The sequence below is a fragment of the Equus caballus genome, chromosome 14 (assembly GCF_041296265.1).
Source record: "Equus caballus isolate H_3958 breed thoroughbred chromosome 14, TB-T2T, whole genome shotgun sequence".
In the NCBI taxonomy this organism is placed as follows: domain Eukaryota; kingdom Metazoa; phylum Chordata; class Mammalia; order Perissodactyla; family Equidae; genus Equus; species Equus caballus.
In genome coordinates, this window is record NC_091697.1 from 98,422,510 (window position 1) to 98,433,287 (window position 10,778).

Here is a 10,778-nt window from a genome sequence, read left to right on the forward strand (position 1 = left end):
GAAAGTGAAAAGGATGCTTCTGAAGCTCCCACCAGCTAAATAGGTCCTTAGTGTACCTAATGCAGAGATAAATAATGCTAAGTGTGTTACCGCTTCAGTGTTTCTATTGGAATTAATATTACCCTCCAGGGAGAAAACAAGTTATCAGGCAAAAGCCCCTGATACCTAAAACTGAACATGAAATTGAGTCAGATCTTCTCAACTGCCTAAACTACTCTTTGAGAAGTATAACATTTGGGACATCAGGGTTGCATCAAAGGCAGTTTTGGTGCTCCAGGGCATGGCACTCCAGCCACCTGGAAGAATTAAGGGAACAATTGAAACAATGGGCGAATCTGGCTCATTAAGAAGAATTCTTGCTAGAACAACAAACACCGTGTGCGTATCAGTCAGCAAGTCCCTTACTCTCCCTCGGCCATGCATGTGTAATAAACCACACCTTTCATTTCTCTTCTCCCTCGTATTTGTCACATCTCCTTAAATAACATCATTTGCCCATGTAATTAATATGTTCTTCACCCTGTCTTCCAACTCTCTAACGGTTTTTTAAGAATTTTAAATTAACAGGATTAGACATAGCATCAAACTCAGTTACGCAACAGATGGTAGGTTCTCCCAAGTGTCATTTACTAATATTATTTTATTTATTCTATCTAGGATACAGGCACAGTCGTGTTCCTACATGAATCTCAAAGTTCAGATCATCCATTGTTTCTCATTTTAACTGATGACGGAGTTAAGGCCAAGTGAGATTGAGTGATCTTTAAAAGATCACTTACTGCTCCGAATATTGACTGCCGAATTCAGACCAGCCATCAGCCCTCTCCTCTGCAGATACTCCATTTGCAACCTGAGGGCAGTTATGCTATATGCAAGCAAAATTGGGAGGAAAAAGTATTTTGTGAAGTAAATTTTTCAAAAGCCCTCCTACTAATGAGTCAAAAATAATGACATCCATGAGCTTGGAACTACAGGACTTGCATTTACGTAAGAATTTGAACACTCAGACGCTTTTAGGGCCTGGCAAGTTACACAAATAAGTGGAGCGGCTTGTAGGACAATGGGGAAGGTGGTGGACTGTATCCAACTGTCAAGACTGTGCCCTTTTCAAAATTCCTTCGATTCCAAACGTTAAAAACAAAGCTCTATGAGCTCCAAAGCAATTTCAATCAGAGGCCACCAATTTGTGATATTTTACATTCCGCAAGATGGACTGAACTATCATTTATCACTGAATAAATGAGATACTTTTATTCCATTTCGATGAAAGAGAGAGAAAACAAAAACAGGAGTTCGATACTCACCACATATCATACACAAAAATGATCCAAATGTTTTAAAGATAAAAGCACTTGTCAATTGAGTGCCAGAAGTTTATGCTTTGACTCACTCCCTCTGATCTAGACACATAAGAATAAAATATAAGGAAAAACCAAAATGGCATAAAAGGACCAAAAGGAAAATAAAACTTCTCTTGAATCAGAAACAGAAAAGAAACTCAAGACACTGAGTGAGTTTCAAAGCCATTGGTCACCTGAGCTCTGTGTCCAAGTGCAGGCAGTAGTGGCCAAGAGGTCAGCTCCTCTGAGCAGGGAGTGGGGAGCTGGTCCAGGTGAGTCAGGGACCGCTGCGTAAAGCTGCAGACAGGAAAGGAGTTCCCCTCTCATGAAACAGATCTAAAAATAACAACAAAAAATTACTCCCTACCATTTCCTAGGGTTACTGTTTCCAACGAGCAGCAGACTCAGGAAGGCAATGAACACAGATACAGCCAGGACCGAGTATTAAATCAAGAGACCTGTGGGATTAGTCTCCAGATTTTCTGTGTCTTCCAGCATCACCGCAGGGAAGAAGCTTTAAGCCATAATTATAAGACCTTCTTCTGCACTGTGACGCTAAGTAGAAACAAACTTAAAACTACAAGCCAGAAGAGGTTGTGGAGAAGAGGGAACTCTCATACACTGCTGGGGGGAACGCAAGCAGGTGCAGCCACTATGGAAAACAGTGTGGAGGTTTCTCAAAAACTAACAACAGAAATACTGTATGACCCAGCTATCCCACTACTGGGTATCTATCCAAAGAACATGAAATCAACAATTCAGAGTGACTTATGCAGCCCTATGTTCACTGCAGCATTATTCACAACAGCCAAGACATGGAAGCAACCCAAGTGCCCATTGACCGATGATTGGATAAAGAAGATGTGGAATACGTACACAGTGGAATACTACTCAGCCATAAAAAAAGACAAAACTGTCCCCTTCAGAACAGCATGGATGGACATGGAGGGTATTATGTTAAGCAAAATAAGCCAGACAGAGAAAGACAAACACCAGATGATTTCAGTCATATGTGGAAGATAAATAAACACATAGACAAAGAGAACAGTTCAGTGGTTACCAGGGGAAGGGGGCTGGGAGAAAAGCACAGGGAGTGACGAGGAGCACCAATATGGTGACAGACAAGTAATAACGTACACCTGAAATTTCACAATGTTGTAAACTATTATGAACTCAATAAAAAAAACAAAAAACCAAAAGCCAGAGCTAGAAACTATAGAACAGAGGATGTCTCAAAATATCTCAAATAACTAATATCATACAGACTTTATTTTCTACCCACAATGCAAGCAAATTAGATAGAAAAGAGTTAAACATGTACAAAAACCCACACGTACACAAACACACTAAACCATTAAATACTAAAACACACTAAAATTCACTACTAAGTTGCTCAAACGGTAACGAGGAATCTACGATGAAAATTATGAAAGGCTTAGAAGGGAATGACACTGAAACTACCACAGAGCAAAATTTACAGGATTGAGTTGGTGGTGTTCTAAGAATCAAAATATACAAATCTAAATTCATTTATTTGAAAAGGAATGTACTTGAAAACTAAGTGGGTTTTTTTAAAAAGCTAAATAAATTGGGCATTTAACCCAGGAAATTAGGAAAAGTAAAAGAAAACAAAGAAACAAAAGGAATGGCCAATGAAATCAAAACCTGACTTGCTGGAAAAAAAAAAGTAGAGGAGAAATAGAACTAATCAACATAATAAATAAAACACAAACTTTATTATGAATGGAAAAAGGCACACTTACAGCTATAAGCACATTTTAAAACCAAATCATATTTAGGAACCAATCTGCCATAAATATAGATGCCAAAAACTTTAAATAATATATTATTTAAATGAGTAAAGTTGCATATAAAGTAATACATCATCACGGGGCCAGCCCGGTGGCGCAGTGGTTAGGTGCGCACGTTCTGCTTTGGTGGCCCTGGGTTCACCACTTTGGATCCTGGGTGCGGACATGGCACCACTTGGCACGCCATGCAGTGGTAGGTGTCCCACATATAAAGTAGAGGGAGATGGGCATGGATCTTAGCTCAGGGCCAATCTTCCTCAGCAAAAAGAGGATGATTGGCAGCAGTTAGCTCAGGGCTAATCTTCCTCAAAAAAAAATAAATAGAAAAATAAAGTAATACATTATGACCTAATTCTGTCTATCCTAGGAATACAAGAAGAGTCTAATACTGGAAAACAGGTATGACACTAATGAACAGACGACAGGGAAAACTACATGATCATAACAATAGATGCAGAAAAAAAGTATTTCATAAAATCCAACACTTAGGGTTCAAAAAAAACAAATTTAGAAGACAAATGTGGATAATTCCTCTATTGGAGTATAAGTCTTAGCTAAAGGCAATACATTGGAAATGAAGAAACAAAATTATATGTATTGGCTACCTATGTGATCATCATGGAATTTTCACTGGTAGGAGATTTCACAGGGTGCAGGATATACGGTCAACATCAAAACTATTAAGGTTCCTACACACCAATAATAATCAAGTGGAAAACATAATAGAAAAAAATTCCTGTCCATTATAGAAAACAATGGCAACAACAAAAATCACCACGAAGCCAGGAACAGAACTAAAAAAATGATGGAAAGACTTTTGGAGAAATACGACTTTGTTGAAGAACATAAAAAGAGACTTGAATAAATGGATATCTATTCATGGATACAAAGCCTTGAATGTTGCAAAGATGTCAATTTTCCCTGTGATTTTCAAATGTATACACACAAGTATTATTTGAATTTTATGAGGACCATAATGAAGCCACTTTTTTTAAGTAAACTTAGCCAGCAAGTCTGTATTAGCCAGATTTAATCAGAATGTCGTATTTTTCCTGAGTCCCTATCTGACTTATTTCCTTCACCTGGTTCCAGTTATGACTTCCCATTCACAATTCTAATCCCTGCCACTTGGCCCTGGGGATTTTCAGTACTGATCCCTAGTAACTAGTCCTGAACTCTGGCCTGACCTCCACGCCTAGATCATTCCTCTGTAGAAAAACACCCCACAACGCGCTGCTGGTTTGTAGTCGCTTAATCCTTTCCCACAAAACAGTACATGACCACACCCACTGAATGACTCCCAACTTAGCTTACTTTCTCTGTTTTGCATCCAAAAACTTTTGGAAACATTTTTTTTTTAACATATTAGTGCCTCAGTTCTGCTAACATATGTCTCACAATGGGTGTGCCACTATTCATGATTTTGTACCCCTGGAAATGGGATTTTCAGGCCAAAATGATGACTCACTGAGGTACCATTTCTAGAAATCTAGTCATTTCTACCTAGGAGATTGGCCACTCTCAGGAAGTAATGAATATGTTACCAAAAGGGAAGCTAAAGCTTTGAATGAATTGAAGTCTTGTGAGATTTTGATGAGTCAAAGCCATTTTTTTCCGAAAGAAAAATAACCTTGAGTAATTTTCAACATGTGAAATTCTGATTCTTTCATAATGAAAACGCAACAGAACAAACTGTTTTGAAAACTTTTTATTGGAAGAAACCTGGATAATGATTGCAATTTATTAAGTTATTTAAAAAAAAATGCATTGTACATATGGAGCTATAAGTATATCTGCCGAACACTTTAATTTAAAAAATCAAACAGGTCAAATAACTTGTTTACTTAAAGATTCACTTTGACTTAGTTTTTGGTAGTACTTGATTATATGGGGAAAAAAGAATCATATATTGAAAAGCACCTTCTTCAAAAGAACTATTTAAAAAGAATCTTGAACATGATATTTAATGTTTATAAGTCCAAGGAAAGTAAGATTCAGTTCCGTGATTGAGATATCTGGAGAGTTAAAAGTTTCGCTTTTACATAAAAAGAACAGGGGTTAGAAAGAAAGCACATTTCATGGGTTTGTACGTGAATACATAGAGAAGACATCTGGCTTCTGCCTAAGCTGTGTTATGAGCCACCCAAGTGGTCTCTATCATCTTTGTCCATTCTTCTCCAGACTCAGTTAGCTACACGCTTCACAGTGCTCCAATTCTGTGGGGACAATCTCCCTTCTTTCACTCCCAACTTACCAGAACTTTCCTGTTTTGCATCCCATTACCTCAGAAACTTTCCAATGTTTTAGACAGCTAATAAAAACAAACCAAGGAGACTTTGTTTTTCAGTGTACAATGCTTCCATTTCTGTCTCTATGTCAACTCCATGGGCAATCAAACACATCAAGATCATCTTTATGGCATCCTTCCTACCCTTTAAAGATAATTGTTTTGTCTCTCATATATTTCTGAATTCTTTATTTTCAGTTAGTTTAGCATGAGCTTGTTCATATCACCATTAACAGCCATGATCCACTATGGAGGCCTAACCCTCTGTCACCTGTGATCACCTGATTTTTGGGTATGGAAAGATGACCCTGAACACAATGGTCTAAACACACCAGATCCATAGAACAGTGTGATTTACTTACTATTATCTGTTAAGTATGGTGGGGACTATAGCAATTGCTATGGTTAATTTTATGTGTCAACTTGCCCAGGCCTGGGGTGGTCTCTATTGTCTTGGCCCATTTTTCTTCAGATGCAGCTGGATATACACTCCACAGTGCTCCAATTTTCTGGAGACAATCTCTCTTCTTTCACTCCTAACTTACCAGAACTTGTCTATTTTGGGTCTCATAGCAGATACTTGGTTAAACATCATTTCTTGGTGTGTCTGTGAGGGTATTTCTGGACTATATGAGATTTTTTTTTTCAAACAGGGTTTTAATTTCTAAGCATAAAACTTTATTACATTTCCAGTTATGTTCTTTTGTGTGACATATTTAGGACCAAGTACTTAACAGAGGAGTCCTAATTATACCCATGGGCTGATTTGTTTTCCACCCTCACCTGACAGAGTGACCCTTGTCCCCCTTCCCCATTCCAGTTTGAGGCTCTTGATGTTACGAAGAAAGCCATAGCCCCCTGGAGAGATGGGGCTCAAATCTAACATCCCTCACAGAGAGTTAAGAACAAATGGAGAGAGGAAGTCTCCTTCCTCTCAGGACCCTCCCCTGGTTAGCAGAAAGCAAGAATGCAGAAATTTGCATAGGCACCACAGTAGGCCTCCATAGCTCTCAGACCAGGTGGGGACCCAAGCCATTTTCCTTGCTCCCAGCCCAGTCTCTTTTCACCCTGATTACTTCCTACCCACACTTATGATCTTACAAAGTACCCAATCTCCTGACCTTTGCCCCTCACTTTCTGCTCTAAGCAACCTGAATACAGATTGCCCTCCCCAGTGTGCTGGGCCTCACCCAGTCCATTGAAGACTTGAATAGAATAGAAGGCTGAATAAGAAAGAATTCTTTTCTCTGTCTGACTGTCTTTGAGCTGCGACATGGGTCTTCTCCTGCCGTCAGATTCGGACTCAGACTGGAACTCACACTAACAAGCTCTCCTGGTTCTTAGGCCCTTGCACTTGCGCTAGAACTTACATCATCAGCTCTCCTGAGACTCCAGCTTGCTGACAGTAGATCATGGTCTTCTCAGCCTCCATAATCACATGAGCCAATTCCTTATAGTAAATCATATGATATACAATGTATATATAATGTATATAAATATTTTATAATTATATAAATATATAAATGTTTTATATATTATATATAAATATTTTATATATATAAAATATATATATAATATACAATCATATAATATTTAGCAAATAATTATCAAGTTCCAACCATGAGCCTGACGGTGTTCTAAGCAATGGGAGATAGAATTGGTAGTCAAATATCTTTAGTTGGAGCAGAAGCCTGCCTTATGTCCACATCATTGAACTGATGATAATTCTGTCAGCCAGCTTTCTTTGTAATTTCCAGTGAAGAAGGACTAGCCACTCATTCATTTGGTCAACGAGTGAATGTTAAGTATATGATAAGTATCTTCCAGGTCCTGGAGATACACAAGTGGAGGACAGGGAGGATAAACATCCCTATTTCACGGAGTTTAAAATGTGATGGTGGAGACAGATGAGAAACAAGACACACAAAAGACAGAGTTGTTGAGAAACAATTCTCCCTGCATCTCACATTTCCTGTATCTTGTGATCAGGGGAGCTGACTGCCTTTGTTCTGGGCTATTTTCTCAAGGATGTTTATATGGTGAAGAGACTTGGAAGATACAGTCGCTTGTTCCAGAGTAAGTCAGGTTTCTGGCAGCCTTGGATCTAGTGACAGTGCCGGTGAGAGGCTATCACTATATCATTGTGTATCATTATATCCCTTTATTGCTATAGTGAGAGTGATAGACTTCAGGGCTAGTGAGATGGAAAGTCACAAGGAGATTTTCAGCAAAGGAGTGACATGATTTGATTTGCAGTTTAATAGAATCATTCTGGCTTCTGGGTTGAAATATCTCAAATGAGACCAGGGCAGAAGGAGGGAGTCATGAGATTGAAAGACGATACAGAGAAGGGGGGCGTGTCTTGAAATGGAGTGTTTGCCTGAGTAGGAAGGAGAGGTGAAAGAGCTGTTTTCTTTGGATAAAGGCATTTCTCCTTTTCATATTTAAAACCCTAACTAGTGTGCTAATTTTCTCAGGAGCATTCTTCTTTAGCTCACGGAACTATAATTGCTTAACCCTAATTAGTGCTAAGAATCCATTAGGCAACAAAAAATTTACTCTCTAGTCACAGAGTAGCACATATCCTACAAGTGAAATTAAGAAAAAATTAATTTTGATTATGCCAAGTTAGAGTCAATTAATTGATAACTTGCCACAGACATTGAGATTTTTAATGTTTTCTGATACATCATGAAACGAATAAACTTTAGACCGAGGTTTTTTCCCAGTAAGATATGTCAGTACGTAAGCCCTCCTATTCAGATGAAGACTTTTGCTATCATTTCAGAAAGCAAAAGTCATGGCTGGGAAGAAGATGGCCACGGTATACAAATCACTGTTTTCCAGGAATCTTTTCTTTTCAGGCCAGTCTTCTCAATCTTTCTGAGATAAAATATTACAAAGATGGCAAAGAATTCTAGCTGATTCATTGACATGACTAACATTTTATATCCTCCTATAGTATGATAAACCTCATATAAAGACTAAAGGAAGAAGGAGAATTGTCTTGACAAGGAAGCAACCAAACCCCAGGTAAAATCAGGAAAAAAAGAGAAATCTATTTTTATAGACTTCGTCACCATCTATCTCTTTTTAGTGCTCTAAGGAGGTGTATTTTCTGATCGGGTAGCATCACTCTGGCCCACCCATCCATGGAGCATTTGTAGTTGAAATCCCCCCAATGAAAAAATTCTATTCCCAACAACTAGACAATGTCATGAATTCTTGATAAGCTAGTCTTTGAAAAAGCCCCTGGATAATATATGAATATTTTAACTACTCATCCGTCATCCATCCATATATCATTGCAACAAATATTTATTTGGCATTCTGTGCTGGAAGATACAGTGATTTATGTGGAAAATATAGAGATGTCCACGATATGGTCTCTGAAGAGAGAATCTACATGCCAAGAAAGAGCTGATCCTTTGGTAAATTTACTATTTATACGTGCTGTGATAAAGTTTCATACAAAGAACCATGGGAAATAGAAGAAACAATAAACCCTGCTATGATGGTGGACAAGGAGCTATTGAACTGTGAATTTAAGGGTGAGTGGGATTTATTCAGGAAAGGAGGTAAAGGCAAGAGCAAGATCTTCAGGAGACTTTTTCCTCTATCGAACCCTTGTCTCTGAATGTGGGATGGAGGTGTGGAAACTTCAATATACTCCCCAAGAGAGCAGCTTGACACGTTGGTATGCCAGAGGGTTTGCTAAGTAGCATAATGAGTGTAAGAAATAGTTCTTCATTCATGAAATGAGTGATATTTAAGATATGTGGTTGGTTAGAAAGACTTCACAGACACACTTCCCTGTGTGATGGGAGAGTAAAGATCTAGCCCATCCAGCAGTACATCTCTTTACTTCACAGGGATTCTGTCCTGATTCAACCACAAACTGGCTTTAGTACACTGTTGCACGTAGGAAACCTAAAGGCAGGCAAACTAAGTTATGGGGATAGAAACCAGACAGTAGTTGGGGAGGGGAATTGATTGGAAAGGACCATCGCATTATTTGGGGGGAGCAAGGAAGGAAAAGGTTCTACATCTTATTTGGAACAGCAGTTACACGGGTATATAAAATTATCAAAACTCAACAAACTAATACTTATGATTGTATTTTAATTATGTCTTAATAATAATTAAAAAAATAAGAAAGAATAACATTGCATCCTCCTCAAAGTGAACTTTTCATGCATGGTACTAGTCAGAGAGTTTAAGGATATAGATGTTGCTTCCACAAGCTACAGGAACAGAGTCTCTGATGGTTTTAGTGATGGCTCTAATAAATGCAGATACCGTTGGCAGTCTTTGCTCTCAGATTTGTTTTCACCATAACTAACCATCTGGTCATTAGTTCATAGAGATGGTGGCAGAAAATCAGTACCTACCACTAACTCTCTGACACTTACTAAAAACTTCTGACATTTGCTAAACAGCTAAATTGACTCAGGTTAACTTGCAACCCTGAATAATAGTGATTCTCAAGATGGACATTTGAAGTCCAGCTAGAAAGGGACGTCAGTTGGGCAGGTGAAGGTGGGAGTTTAAGGGAGATGTGTCTTTTGGCATCTCTCTAATAGTGAGCCAGTTTTACAGATGTGTGCAATTCTCTTTGGAAAGTACCATGGCTCACAGTACCATGGGGATACTTCCACCCCAACAATGCCTCATACAGTGTCTTGCAGTGAATATTTAAATACTTGCAATGAAGTAGGGAAGGAATAAATAAAGAAAAGTTTATTTCAGATATGTGTTTGTTATTTTGTCAAACCAGAAAGTTTTAAACTCAATAGAGGACAAAAGAAAAAGGGAGACGATCCGTGAACCGTATTGACATTAAGAAAAGGACAAATATTGGACCACAGGAACCATGGACTTTCTGCTGCTATCATAACTCCTTATCTCCTCAGTACCTTCTTCTCTCTCCAATTCTTCTCTCACCCCATAAAGACAATGAGCTTGATTTTAAAACTACTGTTTTTAAGGAAGCCAATAAGAAAACTCATCATCTATGGGACTTAATCTATGCTTATTTGGGCAAATATATCAGGCTTGATTTTGTTAAAGCTCTTAAAATAACTTAAATGATTTACAAAAATACTATGACCTAGAACTGAAAAGCAATATCTGCATTATATTTTCAATTTTATAAAGATATTTTGAAATTTGATAGTATGTGCCTTATTTCTCCACAAATAACAATGAAATAGTTTAGCCTTGATTGAGTGCATTTTATAGTGAATCTGATATTTCTGAGGTTATATATTTCAATCTCCTTATTGACTGAATAGAAAAAAACGAACACACAATTGCAATGTGAATGCTGTATCATGAATC